General features: G+C 48.2%; 1 long non-coding RNA gene across 1 annotated transcript; it reads left to right on the top strand.

Moving 5' to 3' along the window:
- Positions 1-6,383: 6,383 nt before the first annotated feature.
- Positions 6,384-18,802, top strand: LOC133255798 (uncharacterized). Its single transcript, XR_009739047.1, has 3 exons — positions 6,384-6,498; positions 11,301-11,489; positions 15,246-18,802. It is a non-coding gene; the product is annotated as an uncharacterized LOC133255798 (long non-coding RNA).
- The last annotated feature ends 5,894 nt before the right edge of the window (positions 18,803-24,696 follow it).

The following is a 24,696-nucleotide window of genomic DNA, read 5'->3' as shown; positions in this document are numbered from 1 at the left end:
GTTTCATCTTTTCCAGTATTTTTAGACATGAATGGTGCAACTGTGGGTTGAAGAAGCAAGTCTTCTAATCTGTCTTTCTTAAGCCAATGGCAAATTCTTGAACATAAGAAACATATAAAGAAGTGATGATGTGTGTTAGAATAAAATATTGTAACATTTCAAAGTATGAATTTTAGATACAATTACAGATTTTTATTATTATTTTAAGTTAAAAAACTTTTCTTGGTCACACCTTGCAGCATGTGAAATCTTAGCTCCCAGATCAGTCATTGAACCCATGTCCCCTGCAGTGGAAGCTCAGAGTCTTAACCACTAGACAGCCAGGGAAGTCCCACAAAATGACAAATTTTAGAAAGGTTTTTGAAAAACATTAAAAATATTATTGCAGAACAAAATAAAGTGTACTTATTTCTTGTGTTTCCCCATGGGTCCAAGGAAAACATCAGAATTTCAGAATAACAATATTGTACAATTATACAGAAATTAAAGCAGGTACAATTGAAGTTAGTAAGGAATAACACAGTAGAAGTTCAAGAACAAGCTGAACTCATCTTTTGGAAATGCACATATTTTTTACCCCAAGTCTACTTCTTTAGAACATTTTGGAAAATATTAGAAGTACACGTATTATTTCATTAGCTATCAGAGCCATGACGTCATCACATGTCATGGAGCCCCTGGAAAACTCCACTGTGCATTTGTAAGGGAGTGAGAGTGCAGAAGGCAGATAATGTCTTACTGTTATGAAAATAATTTTCATCTTATAGGCCCCCTGAAAGGATCCCCCAAGGGGTTCCCAGACCACACTCTCAGATCTGCTAAACTAGGGTAGTATTTGTTCTGTGGAATATTATGTAACTTTTAAAAAGCTGTGAGGTAGATCTGTATGCACTGTCATGTAACAAGAGCGATGCGATAGGGCTTCCCTGGTGGGTGGTCGTAAAGAATCCTTCTGCCATTGCAGGGGACACAGGTTTGATCCATGATCTGGGAAGACCCCACATGCTGCAGAGTCTTTTCCAATGAGTCAACTCCTCGCATGAGGTGGCCAAAGCACTGGAGTTTCAGCTTTAGCATCATTCCTTCCAAAGAACACCCAGGACTGATCTCACTTCCATCTTTCTTTTTTTTCATACAGTTGCTTTTCAATGTTGTGTTAGTTTCAACCGTACACCAAAGTGATCACTTCCACCTTTCTTAATTCTAGAGCTGTAAAGTCCATGTATCCCTTAGCTCTTCTGATAGAATCAGCAGTGCCTGAAACCCAGCCTGCTACCTAGTCACATCTTTGCACTTAATTGCAGACTCCACAGCAGAGGAGACCCTGACCCATGCTCAGGACAGACAGAAGCACATCCCAGTAAGGGTAAGGCTGAGCTGGCCTCACCTCAGCTCAGGGCAGGAATGTTGTACCCAGGTTGGGGTCTGTGATGCCAGAACTGCCCACTTCATTCCTTTTTACTTTTTGTGCTGGGGCTTCTTTATCCCTGGCTCTCTCTGCAGCTCAATCTTGATTTCTTCTCTGATTCTCATAACAAAGCTCTTGGGACTGTCACAGCCCTTCAGTTCAGTTCAGTCGCTCAGTCGTGTCCGACTCTTTGCGACCCCATGAATCACAGCACGCCAGGCCTCCCTGTCCATCACCAACTCCCAGAGTTCACTGAGACTCACGTCCATTGAGTCAGTGATGCCATCCAGCCATCTCATCCTCTGTCGTCCCCTCCTCCTCCTGCCCCCAATCCCTCCCAGCATCAGAGTCTTTTCCAATGAGTCAACTCTTCACGTGAGGTGGCCGAAGTATTGGAGTTTCATCTTTAGCATCATTCCTTCCAAAGAAATCCCAGGGTTGATCTCCTTCAGAATGGACTGGTTGGATCTCCTTGCAGTCCAAGGGACTCTCAAGAGTCTTCTCCAACACCACAGTTCAAAAGCACCAATTCTTCAGCACTCAGCCTTCTTCACAGTCCAACTCTCACATCCATACATGACCACAGGAAAAACCATAGCCTTGACTAGACAAAACTTTGTTGGCAAAGTTATGTCTCTGCTTTTGACTATGCTATCTAGGTTGGTCATAACTTTCCTTCCAAGGAGTAAGCATCTTTTAATTTCATGGCTGCAGTCACCATCTGCAGTGATTTTGGAGCCCAAAAAAATAAAGTCTGACACTGTTTCCACTGTTTCCCCATCTATTTCCCATGAAGTGATGGGACCAAATGCCATGATCTTCGTTTTCTGAATGTTGAGCTTTAAGCCAACTTTTTCACTCTCCACTTTCACCTTCATTAAGAGTCTTTTTAGTTCCTCTTCACTTTCTGCCATAAGGGTGGTGTCATCTGCATATCTGAGGTTATTGACATTTCTCCCAGCAATCTTGATTCCAGTTTGTGTTTCTTCCAGTCCAGCATTTCTCATTATGTACTCTGCATAGAAGTTAAATAAGCAGGGTGACAATATACAGCCTTGATGTACTCCTTTTCCTATTTGGAACCAGTCTGTTGTTCCATGTCCAGTTCTGACTGTTGCTTCCTGACCTGCATACAGATTTCTCAAGAGGCAGGTCAGGTGGTCTGGTGGTATTCCCATCTCTTTCAGAATTTTCCACAGTTTCTTGTGATCCACACAGTCAAAGGCTTTGGCATAGTCAATAAAGCAGAAATAGATGTTTTTCTGGAACTCTCTTGCTTTTTCCATGATCCAGCGGATGTTGGCAATTTGATCTCTGGTTCCTCTGCCTTTTCTAAAACCAGCTTGAACATCAGGAAGTTCATGGTTCACATATTGCTGAAGCCTGGCTTGGAGAATTTTGAGCATTACTTTACTAGCGTGTGAGATGAGTGCAATTGTGCGGTAGTTTGAGCATTCTTTGGCATTGCCTTTCTTTGGGATTGGAATGAAAACTGACCTTTTCCAGTTCTGTGGCCACTGCTGAGTTTTCCAAATTTGCTGGCATATTGAGTACAGCACTTTCACAGCGTCATCTTTCGGGATTTGAAAGAGCTCAACTGGAATTCCATTACTTCCACTAGCTTTGTTTGTAGGCCCACTCGACTTCACATTCCAGATGTCTGGCTCTAGGTCAGTGATCACACCATCGTGATTATCTGGGTTGTGAAGATCTTTTTTGTACATTCTTGCCATCTCTTCTTAATATCTTCTGCTTCTGTTAGGTCCATACCATTTCTGTCCTTTATCGAGCCCATCTTTGCATGAAATGTTCCCTTGGTATCTCTAATTTTCTTGAAGAGATCTCTAGTCTTTCCCATTCTGTTGCTTTCCTGTATTTCTTTGCATTGATCGCTGAGGAAGTCTTTCTTAACTAGTCTTGCTATTCCTTGGAACTCTGCATTCAGATGCTTATATCTTTCCTTTTCTCCTTTGCTTTTTGCTTCTCTTCTTTTCACAGCTATTTGTAAGGACTCCCAGACAGCCATTTTGCTTTTTTGCATTTCTTTTCCATGGGGGTGGTCTTGATCCCTGTCTCCTGTACAATGTCACGAACCTCAGTCCATAGTTCATCAGGCACTCTATCTATCAGATCTAGGCCCTTAAATCTATTTCTCACTTCCACTGTATAATCATAAGGGATTTGATTTAGGTCATACCTGAATGGTCTAGTGGTTTTCCCTACTTTCTTCAATTTAAGTCTGAATTTGGCAATAAGGAGTTCATGATCTGAGCCACAGTCAGCTCCTGGTCTTGTTTTTGTTGACTGTATAGAGCTTCTCCATCTTTGGCTGCAAAGAATATAATCAATCTGATTTCGGTGTTGACCATCTGGTGATGTCCATGTGTAGAGTGTTCTCTTGTGCTGTTGGAAGAGGGTGTTTGCTATGACCAGTGCATTTTCTTGGAAAAACTCTGTTAGTCTTTGCCCTGCTTCATTCCATATTCCAAGGCCAAATTTGCCTGTTAATCCAGGTGTTTCTTGGCTTCCTACTTTTGCATTCCAGTCCCCTATAATGAAAAGGACATCTTTTTTGGGTGTTCTAAAAGGTCTTGTAGGTCTTCATAGAACTGTTCAACTTCAGCTTTTTCAGCGTTACTTGTTGGGGCATAGACTTGGATTACCGTGATATTGAATGGTTTGCCTTGGAAACAAACAGAGATCATTCTGTTGTTTTTGAGATTGCATCCAAGTACTGCATTTCGGACTCTTTTGTTGACCATGATGGCCACTCCATTTCTTCTGTGGGATTCCTGCCCACAGTAGTAGATATAATGGTCATCTGAGTTTAATTCACCCATTCCAGTCCATTTTAGTTTGCTGATTCCTAGAGTGTCGACATTCACTCTTGCCATCTCTTGTTTGACCACTTCCAATTTGCCTTGATTCATGGACCTGACATTCCAGATTCCTTTGCAATATTGCTTTTTACAGCATTGGGCCTTGTTTCTATCACCAGTCACATCCACAGCTGGTTATTGTTTTTGCTTTGGCTCCATCCCTTCATTCTTTCTGGAGTTATTTCTCCACTGATCTCCAGTAGCATATTGGGCCCCTACTGACCTGGGGAATTCCTCTTTCAGTATCCTACCATTTTGCCTTTTCATACTGTTCATGGGGTTCTCAAGGCAAGAATACTGAAGTGGTTTGCCTTTCCCTTCTCCAGTGGACCACATTCTGTCAGATCTCTCCACCATGACCCGCCCGTCTTGGATGCCCCACAGGCATGGCTTAGTTTCATTGAGTTAGACAAGGCTGTGGTCCTAGTGTGATTAGACTGACTAATTTTCTGTGAGTATGGTTTCAGTGTGTCTGCCCTCTGATGCCCTCTTGCAACACCTACGGTCTTACTTGGGTTTCTCTTACCTTGGGCATGGGGTATCTCTTCACGGCTGCTCCAGCAAAGCACAGCCACTGCTCCTTACCTTGGATGAGGGGTATCTCCTCACCGCTGCCCTTCCTGACCTTCAACATGGGATAGCTCCTTTAGGCCCTCCTGCGCCCACGTAACCACCGCTCCATGGATGTGGGGTTGGTCCTTCCGGCCGCCACCCCTGGCCTCGGGCGGGGGATTGGTCCTCCTGGCTGCTGCCCCTGGCCTCGGAAGTGGGGTAACTCCTCTTGGCCGCCGCCCTTTGGGCATGGGGTCCTCCTGGCTTCTGCCCCTGACCTCGGATGTGGGGTAGCTCCTCTTGGCTGTGCTTAGTGTGTCGGTCACAGCCCTTAGGACCACCTAACTTAGTTCTTATCAAGGTGCCATTGGAGTCAGAGAGAGGAATAAATGCCCAAGATCACGCAGCTTTTGTTGACATGTCCCTTGTTTCTCTCTCCTGATTATCAATGTTTCTAATGACCGGGCATCTTTCCCTAGTCTTTGTTTTCTTTCCTTTACCATTCTCTTCTCTTTTTGGTCCCATCAGTGAAGGCCATCCACCTCCACTTGGGACTAGATTGAGGATATGTCTACTTGGCTTCCCATCCTCCACATTTGGGCATCTGAACTGATCTGCATGGGAAGGGGAATCAGAGTGGGCAATGCCAGGCTCAGAGGCCACTCTAGGCTCCCAGGACCTGTGCTTCAGAGTGAAGATGAGTGAGAATGAAGGGAGAAATTGCCAGAGTCTGGGCCCATGGAAGTCATTCAATCTCAGGCCTTGATCTAGGGGAACTTGAACAGGAAAGGGAACCAAAGGAGATAGAGGAGGTCTCACCAGTCTCTCCTGGAGTTGCTTTTCGTTACAAGTAGGGCAGCTTTCCGGCAAACCACTTTGCTGCAAGTTGAAGGCTTGGTAAGAAGTGCTGGAAGCGGCAGACTTGCTGAGCAATGGGACCTGCTTCCCTGAGGTGCTATAAAACCAGCCTTCCAGCAGGGGGTGTCCTGCCCCGACAAAATGCGAATCCTCTTTTTCCTGCTGCCCTCTCTGCCAAGGAGACTGATTTCCCTTGGCACATGATGGGGTTAACCTGTGATCGCAGCTGCAGGGGAGAGGAGTCCCCCAGGGGTCAGAACAACATTTAGAATCTGTTGTCCTATTTAGGAAAGGTAGAATCATCAGAACCTGAAACCCCTCATCCCCTCAAAAGAAAGACTGTATTATGACCTTGCAGAGAAGAGAGAGAGAGAGCAGAGTGAAAGCAGCTGGGATTTAACAACAACAACAACAAAAAAAAGCAAGGAGATCTAGGACCTGCAAAGGGTGTTTTTGGAAGTATGGTACCAGTAGAGAGACCAAAATTGACTATCAAGACCTTCCTTCCCAAAGCAGACCATTTGATCACCTGCATTATGACACTGATGCAAACTGATATTTACTCTGAAATTTCTCCACTATTCCTGAGCAGCACCCATTCACTTATCATGTATAGATACCAACCCCTAACTCCAAGGAACTGGGTTATGCAAGGGTTGCTAAGGAACGAGGGGAGATGCAGTAGGTACGGCAGGGGTTGCTTAGTAACCAGAGTCCCTTGTGATGGAGTGGCCAGAGCAGGTCTGGAACAGATGAGGGGTCTGTGGACAGAGTCAGCCCACACCAGAGACTCCTGAAAGGGTATGTTTGTTGGCCCCTGGACTCAGAGCTGCCAGGGCTTGCCTCTCTTCAGCTCCCTGACTCTCCATACCCCAAAAGTATACCCCAAGTCCCTGAGTGTCCTTGACAGTCCCTTGCTCCAACCATGCCTTCCCCATCTCCCTTAGCAGGAAGCTAATCAAATTCCTAGATTCAAGAAGGGACAGTGCTCCTCAGCAAGCAAATGGAATCTCATGCTGGGGGAAGCAGGAGCCTCGGCTCACACTGATGTGGAGCTAGGAAATTGGAGGTTGGAGGGAAAGGTTGGAGATGTGGAGCTCACACTGATGTGGAGCTAGGAAATTGGAGGTTGGAGGGTCCCCTAGGCAAGCATCCCTGATATATTTCCAGTTCACGGGGAACTGGGAATATGTGATTCTCCCATGCCAATTCTCACCCTGTGCATAGATAGGGTGGCACACCTCTCCTTTCTGAGTGTTTCCGAGGAGCATGGGTCTCCACACTAGTCTGGCTTGGGGCTGCTTTGACTGGCCTGGGCTCCCCACAGCTGCCCTTCAGATAGCTTCACTTCAGCACAGCCTGGTGGAGTCATCATGCAGGCGTTGGGAACCACAGCCAGGTTTCTCAGCCAAGGGTCCCTCGTTCTATGCTCCCCTGGCACAGAGAGGACCCTACTCTGTCCCAGCCACCATGGACATTCACACCCCTCTGCTCTGCCTCTCAATCTGTGCCCCTGGACTAGAGTACCCATTCAGCTACTTCTCTCATCAGACCCCCTTCATCTTCCACGTCCTGTTTTCTGCAGTCTCCCTAGTGACGGTTCTCCCAGCCTGAGCAGAAAGGAGCCAGGCACCCTGTACTGAGTTGGCCTGTGTACCAAGCACCCCTGGCTTCAGGCCTGGCAGGGATCTGGGGCCCAGAGAGGAAGCAAGTGGAGCTGCCCTCAAGGAGCCCACTGATCCTCTGCTTCCTCCACTGCTGGCAGGATTCTCCCAGGAAACCCTTTGTGGATCGAATGTTTATACACAAAAGCTTGTTGTTCCAAACAAAGCCCTTTGCACAGAACATCTCTGAGAAAGTGTTTGAGACACTGGGATGTTTGCCTCCAAGAAGAGAACTGGGAGATTTAGTTTATGAGTTAGCTTTGAACTGCTTGAATTTAAAAATTTACCATAAGTAGATAATCTTAACTTTTTAAGCATTTTGATTGTGAAATATAATAAATACATAAAAGTGTATATGAATGCATACACACACACACACACACATATATATATACACAATATATATGCACACACAAGACACATGTATCTTTTTTTCTTGTGGGGGTATATTCTTTTTAAAAATGTTTATTTATTTTTATATTTTTAATTAAACATTTTTATTGAAGTATGACTGATTTGCAGTGTTTCAGGTGTACAGCAAAATGATTCAGTTCCATATATTATTTTTTCAGATTCTTTTCCTTCATTCTTTACTGCTGGCCTTGTCTGTGCGGAGGAGCGGGGCTTTTTTTTTTTGCCTTGCAGTGCAATATGTGGAACCATGTGGGATCTCAGTTCCTCTTCCAGGGGCTGAATTTGTAGTCCCTCAGTGGAATCACAGAATCTTAACCATTGGACCGCCAGGGAAGTCCCTGTTATAGGTTATTATAAGATATTGAATGTAGTTCCCTATGCAATACAGTAGGTCCTTGTTGTAGATCTACGTTATACACAGTAGTGTGTGTCTATTAATCCCAAATTCCTTAATTATCCCTCCCTCAAGTCACATATATCATAATGGACACCATAGACATACAGTGGAACGCAACCAGCACCCCAGGAGTCCCTAGGTTTGCCGCTCCCCAGTTGTAACCTTCCTTTTACCCTCGGAATATTCACCATCCTGAATTTTGTGATAAGTATTGTTGTTTTTCTGTGCAATTTTACCACCTGTTTGCATTCTTAAACAACACAGAGGGGTTTTGACTGCTTTTGAAACTCATGTATATACAATCACACAATAACACATGATTTTGTGTCTGGTTTCTTTCCCTCAAGGATATCTTTTTTTTTTTTTTTAAGATTCATATATGCTGTTCAGTATGTAGCTTCAGTTCACTAATTTTCATTGCTGTGTAGTATTCTGGTATATAAGTGCAACCCAATTTGTCTACTCTACCATTAATGGACGTTTAGGCTTGGTTCCAGTTTGAGGCTATCACAAAGCATGTTGCTGTGAACGCTCGTGTGCAGGCTCGTGGTGCACACATGACCACCCTCTTGGGCTGTGAAAGTGCGGAATCAGAGGGCTGTCTGTTCAAATTCCCTGGGCAGCGCCGAACCATTTTCCAAAGTGATTGTGCTTGTATTCCCTCCAGCTTTGACTGAGAGTTTCGTTGAATTCTGTTTTTTCAACCATAAGCAGCTCATTAAAATTGATGATTGGTATAATTATTGGTTTGGTATCTGGCATCCTCACCCTACTGGGAAGCACCATGGGTGGGGATCAGAGGGCATGGTTCACCAGGGTCATGACGTCTATTGCCTGGTACCCGACACATTGCAGGTGCTCAGTGCTTGTTTATGGACTGAATGGGAAAATAGCCTTGTCTACTGAATTCTGGGTTTCCCATTCTAATTTGCCCCTTTTATAAACAGGAAATTTTCAGAAAAGTTTCCCTGGCCTGAGGCTCACCTGTTGATTTTACATTCTCTGCTCCTGGCCCTTGTCTGTCTGGAGGAGCTCGGGGTAATAAGTTTTAAGTTTTTGATTCTTTCCCCCAGGGTAGAGTTTAGCAGGGAGCAGGCCAGTCACTGGCCAGCATGCTCCAAGCAGTGGCCTGGGTCCCTCAGAGCTTGTTCCATCCTCTGCTGAGCTCTCTGGACAATGTAGCAGCAGAGGGATAAAACAGAAGTGCATCCTGGTCAGTTGGGTAGCCATGGTCACAGCGTCCACTGATGGGTGAGCACCCCATTATCCCATGGGCCCTGACCCCTCATAGGGATCCTTACCACAGAAGGACCTCAGGGCTGCGGGGCAGGGCATGGCTTTGTTGATTTTCAGAGGGGAAAGGAGAATGGCAGCAGGGAGCTGGGGCTGCCTTGTTCCTTCCATCTCTGCCACAGGATCAGCTTCACCACGATTCAGTGTCTGGCAGCAGAACATGGACTGGGCGGTGGCAGAGCTGAAGGGTGAGGGGCTGAGCATGATGGGCACCATGTGCCCCAGGGGATGGCAGAGACCGGGAGCAGCTGGTGGCCACAGTAATAGGCCACAGAGGTGGAAGGACACAGAGAGGAGAACATGCAGAGCCTTCCCTTCCTTGCTCAGCTCTGGGGGTGAGCAGGGAGGCAGGGACTGGGATAGGGGCTTGGAGGCCCCAGAATGTGGCCTGAGACCATGACTGCTCATGGTCTAACTAAGCCCACCTCACTGCTCACGCTGGCACTCTGTAACGGGGCCTGTTGATGGGAGGGCCTCACTCCCACCCAAGCTGGGAGATCTATGGTTGAAGAGAGCTCTAAAGGGATTCCCCCATCCTCACCCCCCAGAGGGCTCCTGGATAGGACTTACCTCCCCTGAGGACCTTGGCTCCAGAGAGCCTGGCCCGGGCCTGTCCAAGGCCCTTACCTTCACTGAGTCTGGTTCTCACAGAGCCTTGACACCACTCCTACTGGAGACGGTATCTGATTAACAAGCTTTGTCTCAACGCCCCTTGCACTGGACTGCTCTGGGAGGGCCAGGCCTGCTCAAGCCATCTCCAGCTCACCCAGCCTTACATGCCACCCTGCTCTGGAGCACTGTGGGGGCGTTGACTTCCTGGTGTGCAATGCAGTGGTCAGCCCGTTGGTGGGGAACACCCTGGGGGCCAGTAAGAAGATGGGGGACAGGTGAGAGGCTGCCCCTGGGAGTTGGCAAGGGGTCTGAGGCACTCCCCACTGAGACCTGTAAAAGCAGGCACAAACCACGTGTCCCTGGGAATGTGCCATGATGGTCCTTTCTGGCTTTTAAAGCTGGTTCCTATACTCTCTGCTCTCCTTTCTCATGTCTTTTGCATTTATTCATTCAGCAAATATTTTTCGAGGGCTTGCTCTTTGCTAGGCCCTGTTCCATCCTCTGTGGGTAGAGTTGTGGATTAAGTCTCTGCTCTTGGTAAGAGTCAAGAACAGGTGTCCGCTCTCTGCCAACAATTTATGTTTTTCACATCCTTTGGTGGGGACATACATTGGTGATTGTGGTCCTCCTTGGTGACTGTGCCTGACACTAAGATTCTCCACCTTTTTTAGACGAGGGATTCTCAGTGTCTCTTAGACGGACTTGCATTAGACCCGCCCCCAGCCTTGCATAAGCTCAGGTGTTCCAACCCACTACAGTCCACCTAGCCGTCCTGCCACTTGGCTCACCTGGGTCCGTGAGAGACCTTGTAAAATGCCTTGAGGTCCATCTCTGGCTTTGTTATTCTCCTACAACTATGTTCTGTTCACTCGGGGGGTTTGTCCCCTAGCCCCTCTGATAGGCCAGATGGACTGTGATGAGGTCACGGTTGTCCTGTCATTGTTATCGTCCCCCTCTGCCCATGCACTGGTCAGAGCTTGCCTTCTGCCTCCCTAGTTCTCTGTGCTCTGCCAACATCCTTCTCAGACTGGTCCCTCCTGTGTATCTGCCCTTGGCCAAGTGCCCTTGCCTCCATCCTCAGAGATGACCTGAAATCCGAGCTCCCTGTGGCCTCCCCAGTCTCTCCAGCTTCCTTAGTGCCTCCGAAGGCTCATTTGTGAGTCCGTAGCTGAGATCTCATTGCTGACAGTCTACTAACCCTCCTGAGTCATTTTCCCTTTTAGCATCTCGGTTCATGGGATCATGCCTCTTCTCGGAACTGTTTGCAATCTTCCCTCGTGAAGCTGAGCACACTCGATGATGGCCCGCCTTACCTTCTCTGCTGCCCCCCTGTCCTCCAAGGGCTTGATGCTCTACAAACAACTCTGGCTACGGCACAGAAATCTTCCCCCATCATGTCTGCCACCACAGAGGTGAAATGCTCACAAAACAAACTGCTCTGCTTTCAATGGAATGCAATTAAAAAATATGGGGGGGGGCACTGTATGGTGAGGGGAATTTCTCCTTGCTCATCTTATCCGTGGTCCCGTTTGTGCACCACCCTCAGGCAGATGCCATTATCTCCGACTGACTGGGAAATCTCTCGTCTCCTACCCCACCCACCTCTCCTCCATCCCTTCCCCAAGCACGCACCCTCTTTAGATTCACAGAGCTCCACAGAGGTGCACAGGGCAAAGTACGGGGCAGAAGGACTTTCCTGGTGGTCCAGTGGTTAAGAATCTGCCTTCCAATGGAGGGAACATAGGTTCAATCCCTGATCAGGGAATTAAGATCCACATGCCTTGAGGCAACTAAGCCTGTGCACAGCAACTATGACCCAACACAGCCAAATAAATAAACAAATATTAAAAGAAATAAGGTATGGAAAAGAGTGCAGAGCTTCCTTGACCTCTCAGGCACCGCTGTCCCCAGATATCCATGTGCTCACCAACTCAGGAGTTCTCTGAATCCTGACCTTTGTGTTTTTATGAAGCTTCATTGCATAGGCATGATTGATTAAATCATTGACCAATGGCAATTTATTCAACCTCCAATCACTCTCCTCTCCCCAGAGATCAAGGGGATGGGGCTGAAAGTTCCAGCCCTCTAATCACATAGTTGGTTCCCCTGGCAACCAGCCCCCATCCTTAGGTGTTTTCCAAGTTGCCTATTAACATAAACTCAGGTGTAGTTGAAAGAGATACGCTATGAAGATCAAGACACCTTTACTACTTCTGTTACTTAGGAAAAAGCCATGAAGTCTCCCTGGGGTTGGGACAGTTCCGGGCTGCAGGTTCAGGGCAGGGTGCCACCTGCAGCAGCCTGACTGAGGGCTCTGAAGTGGGGAGTCAGAATTTACCAGTGAACCAAGAGTATTTAAGTCTCTGGGCCAAAGGCTTCGGTCCTTGCAGAGTAGGTTTTACAGACCTGGAAGAACTGGGGCCTCAGGGGGTGGTTATGCTGGGAAGATGCAGACAAGCAGGGTGGGACAGAATGGTTCCGTGAGAAGGCCAGGCCCAGAGAGGGGACTCGGTGGGGTGTCCCGCAGCCCTTTAGTAGCCAGGGCCATGGGCAGAATCTTGCCATTGGATCTCCAGTCCCAAGACTAGAGATCCTACACTCTGCAGGGGCTGAGGCAGGGGAGGACAGTCGCGGGCAAGCCAGGCCAGTGCCCTGCAGGCCTGCAGGGGAGAGACTGAGAGTGGTGCAGGGGGCCTGCAGGGAGAGAGAGGCCGCAGAGAGGAGGTGGACAATAGGAGCCTGACAGCAGAGTCAGGGCTGCTGACCCCTCGCCTCCTGCAGTGAGTGAGGGAAGGTGCTGACTGCCAGGGTAGCAGTGGGGATGGCTGTCACTGAGAAAAGTCCCACATGCAGGAGGCAGGGATTCGAGAGAGACAAGAAAACTTTGCTTCCAATAAGGAAATGCTCAGAGAGGGGATTTGTGTGTGTGGCTGTTGGTGTGTGTCTGTGGTGGAAAGACCTCAGGGACGGGAAGGGCTGGGGGAGAGGGCAGGAGAAAGGGTAGGGGTGCAGAGGGAGGGTCGGCACTTGATCTATGGCCCTTGCCCCTTCTTCTGTCTGGAAAAGCCCAGCCTGGGCTCAAGTTGCCTATGAGATGAGGCTCCCTCAAGAGCGCCGTGGGATGAGGGAGTGTTCCCAGTGTGGAGGGGGCTGTGAGAGGCGGAGGGGCAAAGAGAAGGAACGGGCTTTGTGTCCACCGCTCACCTGGCTCTCACCTCGTTGCCTCACAAGGGGACAGGGGCTGCGGGAAAGGCAGCTGCCCGGGTTGGGTGAGGACAGGGGCTGGACTCTTTGGGTCTCTCCATCCGTTCCCCCCAGAGTCCTCCCCAGGTCAAGTTTCCAGCCAGAGGCTGTGGATTATGGGTAATCACACCCAAATGCTTCCTGGGAATAAACCACCTCAGTATTTATTTGGTTCCCAACAGCCCTTGAGGTGGTATGAGATGCTTTCATCCTGACTAACAAGTGAAAAACAGAAAGCCACCGAGTTTGGAACATCAGAGAGTCCTGCTGTTCTGCAGATATTTGTGTGCTGGGAGGCCTGGGGAGGAGAAGGCGTGAAGCCTGTTTGGGAGGGAAGGCGGAGTGGGGTGGGGTGGGGACTAGTTAGCTTGCAGCTCCTACAGATGTGGGAGGGAGGTCCTCAGGACGGGTCAGACTCTGGCGCTGAGGCTTGGCATATGTGACTCTACCTGGGAGCATTTTGTCTGCGTTTATACATTTCAGGTTAACCTCTTCCTCTCTGATGCCTTAAGAAAGATCTGGAAAGAACTCTTAGGGCAAAGGGGAATTCTGGGGTGTCCTGAGATGGCCACAGGTGAGGGTTATGATAAACAGGGGTGATGCCCTTCCAGCCTGAGGGTTCTCTGTCTTGTTTGGATGTGGGGCCCCTTGGGAATAAAAAGTGGCATAAGTTGCAGCCTCTGGCCATTTTTCTCTTGTTTTTACCCCAGACTACTGTGGTGGTTGGTCCCTTGTCCCCTATAATGCCACATTCACCCCTGTGCTGACATCCCTGGCTGCCTCTGTCCAGGTCCCACTCCTGGGGCTGAACTTATGGGCAGGAGGCAACTTGAGGGTCAGTGCCTAGGTGGACAGTCCTGGCGCAGCACTGGAGAAGAAGAGGCAGTCCCTGGCTGGCCTGAGGCAGTGTACCTGGGCTAAAGAGTCCATTACCTGAGTTTTCATGGAGGCTGGGTTCTGTGGGATGAGGGTAAAAATCTGCTGTGTGGTGCAGATCCTGGGTCAGATTTACCAAGAAGTTGCACGACCCTTTCACCTAAAGGGAATGCTCCTTTTGGTCAATTAAGCAGTGGGCCAAACATTATTTTATTTAAAATACTCCTTTATAGTTTTTTCTTAAAATCGTTTATTTATTTTTGGCTGCACCGGGTTTCATTGCTGGCGGGGCTCCTCTAGTTGCAGTGCACAGGCTTCTCGTTGCAGTGGCTTCTCTTGTTGCAGAGCACGGGCTCTAAGGCGCGAGGTTCGGTTGTTGTGGTTCCTGGACTCTAGACCACAGGCTTTAATAGTTGTAGAGCATGGACTTAGTTGCTCCATGGCATGTGGGCTCTTCCTGGATCAGGGATCGAACTCATGTCTCCTGCACTGGCAGGCAGGTTATCCCTGAGCCACCAGGAAAGCCCCACTCTTTTATAGTTTTTTTAAAAAAATTTTTCCTCCTCATATTCATTTTTATTTCAATCTTTTGGCCACACCATGCAGCATGTGGGATATTATTTCTCCAACCAGGGATCAAACACACGCCCCCTGAATTGGCGGTGCTGAGTCTTAACCACTGGACCGCCAGGGAAGTCCTAAACATTAGTTTATTAACAGAATAAACGAAAGACTGGGAATAGAACAGGAATGGAGGACAGGAGTGATCAAGGAAAAGGTTCAGAACTAAGGCTAGAGGCCATAGTGTGCCCTTGGGCTTCCTTAGGGATGGGACACTGTGTGGAGGTTGGGGGTGGGGGCACGGAGGGAGCCTTGCTGGGCGGGGCTGTTGAGTGTGCCCTGGCTGACTCCGCTTAGAGTCTCCATTGCCTTAGTCATTGAAGGTCAAAAGATGCTGTTCCTTCTGCAGGATGGGTCCCTATGAATCCCAGTGAGTAAAATGACTCCCTTTGCTGATCATTTTGTCATCAATCTTTGATGTTTTCCAGTTGCTGCCGGCTCCAGAGAGGTTAATCTGTCTAAATACATTAGCTTGTAAAAGGCAAGGCTTTTTTGAGATTTGAATCCACATCTGTCTCTCAACCACCCTCCATGAGAAAGTGATGGCCAAGCTCTGTCAGTCCACTTCTCTCTTCAGGTCTGTCTTAGTTTGGCTTCTTTTGAAAACAGTGACAAGGGCTTTTGGACAGGAGATGGGAGGAAGCAGGAGCGAGGGAGTGAGTGGTGAGTGATCATGGAAACAAGGAAAGCCCATATAGGGATGTGCAGGGATGGGTGCCATTCCTGGCGCAGACTCCTTCCCCCGCCACCCCCAACTTTCCAAGGAGAGTAGAGAATGCCTCTCAGACTGGAAGTGTCCACCCTAAGGCTGGTAGGCAGAGTGTTTACCGAGTGTTTCATCTCCCATCCACTGAGGGCTGGACTGGGTTTATCAACACTCTCATTCTTCCAATCAGAGGAAGATGCTTTCTGCAGTGTGACAAGTTAAGACCCACAGGCACAATCCACATACTCATGTCAGAAATCAGGAGGAAGGCAAGAGGGGTGAGTCAGGGCACGTAAGTGTCTACCTCCGGTCTCCAGGAAGTAACCATCTGTGGTCTCAAGTATGTTTCAGGGACAAAACACTCAACCATTGCTCCACTGAGGCCCCAGGGAGAAACACAATCTCTCCTCTTCCCCAAATATCAATTAGTCCACTTCCACCAAGTGACAGCCTTCAGAAATTTTCACTAGAGGCTTTAGAGCTGCCAGATCTCATATCTGTGGTTAATGGTTTGAGCAGTCCACGTGACTGTCCCATGGGATTCCCAGAAGAAACCAGAGGATTAAAAGGTTGAGGAGATATTTGCAGAGCAGTAATGGAGACACAGACATTGAGAACAGACTTATGAACATGGCTTGGGCTGTGGGGAGGAAGGAGAGGGTGGGATGAATGGAGAGAATTACATGGAAACATACATTATCATGTGTGAAAGAGAGTGTCAGTGGGAATTTGCTGTATGACCAGGGAACTCAAACCAGGGCTCAGTAACAATCCAGAGGAGTGGAATGAGGAGGGAGGTGGGAAGGATGTTCATGTGGGAGGGGACATGGATAAATCTATGGCTGATTCATGTTGGTGTTTGGTAGAAACCAATGCAATACTGTAAAGCAATTATCCTTCAATTAAAATAAATAAATTTTTAAAAAAGTATGAGGAGGCAGGGAAGGAAGATGAGAAAGGAAGGTCTGAATAAACTCATTACACACAAAGAGAGCTGGGCTGGGGTCTTTCAACAACTGGATGTTGTTGAACAACTTGTCAAAAAAACCCAGAATCGTTTAAATGCAACATTTAGTACAGTGAAATTTACATATTAACAATTCCCTTTACTTATCCCTGAGTAAAAATCAGGACAGTTTAGAATGTGAAGACCTGGCAGGGGAGGAAGACAGAGCTTCCTTTTGTCTCATTTCTGGTGACCCAGCTTCTGGAGACAATTGACAGAATATGTTGATGGTGAGGCTGGGACCTTGGTGACCTGACATGCTCCAGGTGTGGGACTGAGATGGGTGGGGGGTGTGGCTTGGGGCTAGTAACTGGATTCCTTGACGGGAATCCTGACCAGAGCACTGGGTCTTGAGTTTGGGTCTTGAGTGTCCTGGGTCAGATTTTATCACTTAAAGCACATGGTCCCATTGGCCAATTAAACAGCTTATTGAGAGTACAGTTGGCTCCTTTTAACAGGCACCAGGAAGGAATATGGGGTGCCAAGCAAAAGAAACCATCACCCCCACCACCCAACTTCAGAACAGACCCCAACTGCCCACATTAGATGGATCTGTGTCCGTCATTCTCCTCTAACTCCTTTCTTCTCTTCCCCAGTCTCCTGACGCTCATCATCTAACTCCACGTCAAACATTTCACCCTCCTGCCTTGCTTCACTTGATGGTAGTTAAGAACTGAAGCAGGTGTGGGGAGGTGTGGCTCCCTGAGGATTTACAAAACCCAAGTCACTTGCTTGTCAGAGGCTGTGTTTTTCTTGCCGAATTTGCTGGCTTCTCTCCAGTGCACCTGGTCTCTTATCTTTTCCAAAAGAGGTTGAAACCTGCTCATCACCTGCCTTGGCAACATCTGTACCCCAGAATCAAGGAAAATAGAAAATGTCATACAAAAGATCTGGTTTACCCCACGTTTCCTCTCCTCTGTCATTTTACAGATGAGGAAACAGTCCCATGGACGGTAAGGAGCTTGACAACGTGATGGGCTGTTCGGGAGAAGTGGTCCCCAAATCAGGTTCCTGGTCCTCATTCTGAGCTTATCCCAAGAAAGTCCTGTGCCAGGTACCCTTGGCCATTACCTCTTGCACTGATGTTCCCCAGGAAGTTCTCTTTTCCAGGGCAGCAGCTTCTGGGTTTGCACAGGGAGATGGATGGAAGGTTTGTGTGCCTCCCCCAATAGTCATGTGTTGGAACTCTCACCCCAGTGTGATGGTGTTTGGAAACTGGACCTTTGGGAGGTCATTTGGGTTAGATGAGGTCACAAAGGTGGGCCCTTCATGGTGGAATTAGTGCTCTTATAAAAGAGATGTGAGATCTCCTTTTCTCTCTGCCATGGGAGGACACAATGAGAAGATGGCCAGCTGCAAGCCAGGAAGGGTACCCTTACAGAACCTGGCCAAGCTCACTGTGGGCTGCTCTATCAGAGGTGGTGGGTACAAGGCGTGCTCTGGACTGCTGGGGAGGACATTGTCACACTAGGCAGTGGAGGCAAAGTCCTCCTCAGTGACACCACGCCTAGCTTAAGTGTGGCAGGATTAGTTTTCAATTTTTATATTTTGTCCACAGAATGCGGCATGTGGGATCTTAGTTCGCCAATCAGGGATGGAACCTGCACCCTCTGCATTGAAGCTAGGAGTCTTAATCACTGGACCACCAGGGAAGTCCCCAGTGTGGCAAGATTTTATAAGAAATCACTTTTTCTGGCTTTGCAGATAGCAGGTAAGACAAAACAAATTTCCTTTATCATCCAGGCGAGTCACCAAGTGCAAAGAAATGCTTTGGAGATAAGAAAATCCATACAGTTTCTCTCTTTTCCTTTCTAAGAGTGAAGTCCAAACTCTACTCTTTGAAAATCTTCCTTGAAAATCCTAAAATTCCACATAGGAGCTCATTCCTCCCAATTTAACTTCTGATCTCCCTGAGATGATACACTTCAGTCTGTTATTAGTCACCTTTAAGTGTGAATCAGCCTCTGATCCTTCTGTGAAAGCAGGTAGTGTTGGGGAGAGGTAAGGGGTTAGGGACCTGATGTAGGCCATCTCAACCTAGCTCAGCTCGATTCCAGGTGGCTGAGTCCGAGTGTTGGTTTTGAAAGGGACTAGGCATTTCAAAGAACCCTAGTGCCCTCCCTGCTGGACTGTGAACCTTAACAGTACAAAAGCCAAGATGCTGGGTATGAAAGGCCGAAGAGAAAGATGCAGACACAGGGCAGAGAGACCGGAGTGGACCAGCAGAGGTCTGTTTGTTTTGTTATCAAAGGTTCTGGGATAATACACAGGTATCTGGGATAATACACAGGTCTCTGCAGAGAGGAGAGAGTGTCTCCAGCTGTATCAGCTCATATCTTAGCAGGGAGAACCTAGGTCCTGCCATGTGGGGAGGATGGAGGGGTGCAACCCAGGAGAAGTGGGGTGGGCAGGGACGCTACCTGTGGACCCTAAGAAGGGCAAAGTTGTTCTCTATCTCAACCGTACTCTCCTGACTTGCAGGGTTTTTTTTTTCCCTAACATTTATTTATTTAGCTACACCAGGTCTTAGTTGAGGCACACAGAATCTTTAGTTTTGGCACGTGGGATCTAGTTTCCTGACCAGGGGTTGAACCCAGGGCCCCTGCATTGGGAGTGAACAGTTTTAGCCACTGGACTGCCAGGGAAGTCCCCTGACTTGCAGTCTTTACTGGTGCAGCCAGAAACCTGGAGCTGCCATCCTCTGTGGCTGGAGAGTAGACAAGGATGGTGGCATGGCCATTATAGAGCCAGGCCAGTGAAACAGCTGAGAAACTGCGTCTTCAGGAGGGGAATGTCTCCTGACCCCCTAAGAGGAGCTTATTTCCCAGGAGTGTTCCTGTGAGTTAATTTCCAAGGCCAGCATCGTTTCTCCACAGATCCTTTTTATTGCCATGGAGACAGTCTGCACAGCTCTGTCCAATGAAAAGTCTGAGCAGCAGGCACCATGACAACCTGTGGGGGCTGGAAGGAGAGCTCCAAAGTACCTCGCAGACCAGAGCAAGGACGGAGGCCTGGGGACATTATGATTGTCACAAGTGTGGTTGATGAAAGGAGATGGCCTGACTATTCACTGCCTTCTCTGTGAGCAGTGAGCAAGGGATGGGTGTGATGGTGGGCTTGTGGCTGGTGGTGTTGAGGTTTGGGGCTACCGAAGGCAGTCAGCATCATTCTTTTATTGACTGTATGCTGTGTTTATCCCCGGCCAGGCCAGTTAATATGTGTCTGAAGCTGTGACAAAGCCAGAGCAGAGCAGATCTGTCTGGCTCTGGGTGAGGGGTGGGGGTGAGAAGGAGGAAACAGCCTTCTCACCCTAGGAGACATCTAGGATGAGATCTAGGAGACATCTCCACCCTAGGAGATGTCTCAGGGCTAAACAAGTCCTTCTCTGTAGAAACCACCCCATCCCGCCCAACAGGGTGGAGACAGCTTGCTGCCAGGTTGACATGAAGCTTTCAGATTCCCGTGTTGGGGCATCCTGGCCTGAGGTGTTGTGGTATGAGGCCTGAGGCCTGAGGCCGGCCCTCCCCTCCCTGCTTGTCCTCGGCACTTGCCTGATGCCTGCTGAAGCCTGCCCGACACATGGGGGTCCCATGACCTCTGTGTTCAGCCCAGAGCTGGCTACTTGTCTGAACAAGCTCAGAAGCCTTGCCCATCTCCTTCCTTCCTTCCTCCCAGGCTCTCTCTCCATTCTGTCTGTCCCCTGGCCCTGGGCTTCCTCACTCCCAGCCCAGCACTCTTACTCCCACTATTTCGTGGTTGGGTTATTCAGAGAATCAGCTTGTGTCTCTACACCAGGCCTCATCCCGAAGGGCTGGGAGGAGCAGAGTGGTCCTGAGATCTCTCTGCTCCTGGAGGGGCTTAGGAAAGTCACAGACATGACTTACGGCCTGCTTGTCCTACTGGGAGCTATCCTTGTGAAGGCTACATCTTAGGGGATAGATAGCAGATGGTCTCTAAGAACAACTGTTAGGACTAAACTCATAACCAAATTTTGATAGTAGATGCAAGTTACATGACTCCAGTTCTGGAGGGTCAAGCTCTGCATGACTCATTTTTCTCATGTGCAAAATGGGTATAAACTTGTAAGGCTGGGATGAGAATTAGATGAATTAACACTTGGGCCTGGTTTATGGTAGGTTTCAGCTGTTGTTTTGATTCTTATTACCTCATACAGTGCTTGGGAACACGACTTGTTGTTCAGTCACTAAGTCATGTCCAACTCTTTGCAACCCCGTGGACTGCAGCACACCAGGCTTCCCTTTCCTTCTCTATCTTCTGGAGTTTGCTCAAACTCGTGTCCATTGAGTCAGTGATGCCATCCAACCATCTTGTCCTCTGTCATCCCCTTCTCCTCCTGCCTTTCTCTGTAGATGCTCCCACATCTGTCCAGCAGGGGCTTTGCTGCTTATTTCCATCAACTCCAGTGCTGAGGAGCAGCCCCTGGCCTACTCTTCCACTGTGTAGGAAGTGGCTATCTTACCTGGAGAGTGGCTATCTCACCCCGGAGCAATTCATCTGCATCTCCCGGGGATCCCCAGCTGGTGGGATCAGCACCTCCACCCATCTTGGATAAGAGAGCATCTCCCTCAGCCAGTCTTTATGGTTGATGGCATTACCTTTCTCTCTCATGGCGTCTTCCATCTCCTATCCACCAAGCACAGATCACAAGCTTCTAACTGCCCATCATAAGCCCTGTATGCTCTCACATAACCAAAGGATCAGTTCTGCGTTTAGCACTCTGCTCTGACTCCTGTATGGCCTTGCTTCTTTGCTCATCACCTCACTTAGCACGAGTACATACCTCCATTCCTTCCAGCCCTCAGCTGACCCACTTAACCTGCAGTGGTTCTTCTGAACCATTCCATGAGACAGGTCTCGGTCAATTCACCCAGAATTTGTCATCAGAAGCTTCTTTTCCTGGCTCATCACTGTTTGGTGCATCCCATCACTGTACTTATGTGATGTCTTTCGCTCCTCCCCATGTCAGAACCTGCTCTTAGGAAGTTTTGCAAACTCATTCATTCTGATGGGTGAAAGTGACTATTAGGACTTAGTCATTCTGACAGTTACAAGGCTTCCAGGTAGCCATCCTTAATGCGTCATGTCGATTAACTGCATGCTCGTAGATTCAATAAACATACCTTGATGGCATGTTCCAGTGGATGCTGCTATAATTATCATGATAACCATTTATGAGCACTTACTATATCTCAGGTGAGATAACTGACCATAGTAGAGCGAAATGGTCAACATCTGTACTGGGTCTCTACGCCATTCATTTTGCCAAAAATTCCAGAAGGACCAACAATTTATATGTAAAGTAATATAACTTGTGTTGAGACTTATGGACAAGAATACACTTATAGCCCCATGTACAGTAGAAAAAGGCAGGAAACCACCTAAATGCCCCTCAACACAGCATCATTAACAGGGGAGGATTAAATAAATTATGGTATATCCATTTATGGACTGCTCTGTTTTTTTTTTTTTAATGGGCATAGATTTGTAACTACCGATAATGAAACAATCTCCAAGATAACAATTAAAAGGGAAAAAATCAAGTGTGTAGCACAGCGTATAGAGTGTGCTACTGTGTGTGCAGTGAGGGCAAATCCATAGACGGGTGTATGCAGAGACTACTTTTGGAAGGAGAAGAAAGTTGGCAAGAGCAGCTGGTTCGGGGAATGGGACTGTTGATCCAGGTAGGAAAATGGCTTACTTTTTATCCTTTAATGGAGTTTGGATTGTTTTTATTCCTTACCACATTCAGGTATTATTTCTGAGTTTCAAAAGCTTAAGAAATGAGCAGATGCTATGGAATCAGACACACTTGGATTGAAGTTGAATTTGTATCAGTTTCTACCTGCGTGGTCTTCACTGTGTTACTTACCCTCATCTAGTCTCTGCCTCTGCAGAATGGGGAGTAATAGCACCCACCTCTTGGGTGGTGGTGAGGATTAAGGGGGAGCGTGCCTGGGAAGTTCTCAGCACAGTGCCTGGCACAAAGCAAGCCATCAGTCATCAGGCCCTTTACATAGTCATCTCTAATTATCATTCTGGGTCTGGTACTGTTCAACAAATCTGTGTCCTGTGCATCAGGCACCCAGCAAAGTCTGGCGATACAAAAGCAGTGGGAGAATCAGGCCGTGGAAAACCAACCATAGCAATCCTAGAAATTTCAGAGGAAAGCATGTTGAACTCTGCCTGAGGGGCAGAGGGCAGGGGTCCCAGAAGGGTTCCCTAAAGTGACATCTGTGGTGGGGTTTCAAAGGATGAGAAGGAGCAGCTCCAGCAGAGATGCCACATGAGGCAAGGTACAGGTGGTGGGGCTGCGGCCCTGGTCCCTGCCACAGGAGCGCATCAGTGTGAGGGAGAGAGTGGGGGCAGCACCCTCAGATAGAAACCGTGCTGGAGAGAGGCAGAGCACCAGTTCCTCGCAACAGCAGTGCCTCGCTCCCTCCTTTTCCCTGTGGTCACCTCCTTGAGATCCTAATCTTTTACAGTTGCTGCGGTGCAGTCTGGGGCAAAAGTACCAGGAGTCTTTATGCAAATGTGCTCTGGGGACTCCTCTTCTAGCCCCAGCCCTCGGAAGTGGCAGAGACACCTGTTCTTCAGGGCAGGCGTGTTTCTATTCCACATGCTCTTAATACTGCAGTCAGTTACCTCTAGACATTTTTCTCCTCTCAATGATTCACACCAAGGGCTTGTATGGATGTTCTGTTTTCTCTATCAATTATATATCTGCCTATAAAATAAAGATACGTTTCTCCCTTTCTGGATAAGCAGGGAAGGACCAATGCAGGGAACCTCGACTGAACCAGACACTCTGGAAAGAGGAAGAGCTGGAACAGCCGATGGCTCTGGTGGTCATCCTACAACCAGAAAAGACAGCCCACTGTGCTCTGTCAAACGACTTGGCCACGCCCGGAGAGGAGCAGAGAGTGCAGCCTCCCTCCCTGTCTCCTGGGTGACAAGGTCTCCGGATGACCCCACCAACAATGAGATGAAAATGAAGAGCCCTGCAGCATAATGAGTGTGATAAAAATAGGAACTTGCTGAGTAAAGGGCAGGCCACAGTGGAGGCGTGGGAGGAGGGGGAACCCTGCCCGGAGCAGGTGGACCGGGCCTCCCGGCCTGACACCCTACTCTGTCTCTGTGACTCAGACAGATTAAGGCTGGTAGAGGGGGTGGCAGGGAAGCCAGAGAGGGACTGAAGAGTGGGCTTACTTGAATGTCCCAAGCAGACTCTGTCCTGGTCACTGTGACTCTGACCTCCACAGGGGGTGGACAAGGTGTGGCCAAAACACACGCTGATGGGGGTTGGGAAATTCCTGCCCATGTCTTGAACCTCTTGCCTGCCAATAAGCGTCAGAAAATGCATTAAGAGTTAATGTGTCAATTTTTCTTAAAACACTGTGCCTTTTGTCTGTAGTATAGAGTGGAAGAAGCCTGCTAACTGTGCCTCCTTCCCTTCTTCTTTCCCTTCCTTTCTTCTCTCTTCAGTTGGCAGCTTGGAGTGTCTGCCAGCAGAGGCAGCCGCTCCTACAGAAGGAAGGCTCTAGGTGAGCAGGGACAGCTGTCTGTGATGCCTTCTAGCACCTTGCCCCTCTACAGTCTTGCTTTTTTAAGTTATCTTCTAAAAAATTAAAATTTATTTTGATATTCAGCCATGAGAAAGGAAGATATCTTCCCATTTATTTGTGACGATGTGGATGGACTCTGAGTATTTTACGCTAAGTGAGATAAGTCAGGCAGAGACAGGTACTACATAACATCACTTACATGTGACATCTAAGAAAGTTAAACCAGAAAAAAAACAGAGAGTAAATGGTGGTGACCAGGGGATGGGGGATGCTAAGGGCAAGGGTGGGTTTTTATTTTAATTTTGTCTGCACTAAGTCTTTGTCGGTGCCTGGGCTTATTTCTAGTCGTGGCAAACAGCAGCTACTCTCTAGCTGTGGTGCTCCAGCTTCTCATTTCAGTGGCTTCTCTTGTGGAGCACAGGCTTAGTTGCTCAGAGGCACATGGGATCTTCCTGGACTAGAGATCGAACTCATGTCTCCTACATTGGCAGATGGATTCTTTACCACTGAGCCAACAAGGAAGCCCCAGGGTGAGGGTATTTAGGGGTACAAACTTGAAACAGCTAGTAAACAAGCCATAAAGA

This window comes from Bos javanicus, chromosome 10 (genome assembly GCF_032452875.1).
Source record: "Bos javanicus breed banteng chromosome 10, ARS-OSU_banteng_1.0, whole genome shotgun sequence".
In the NCBI taxonomy this organism is placed as follows: domain Eukaryota; kingdom Metazoa; phylum Chordata; class Mammalia; order Artiodactyla; family Bovidae; genus Bos; species Bos javanicus.
The sequence above is the reverse complement of the archived record's forward strand: the minus strand, read 5'-3'. Positions and strand labels throughout refer to the sequence as shown.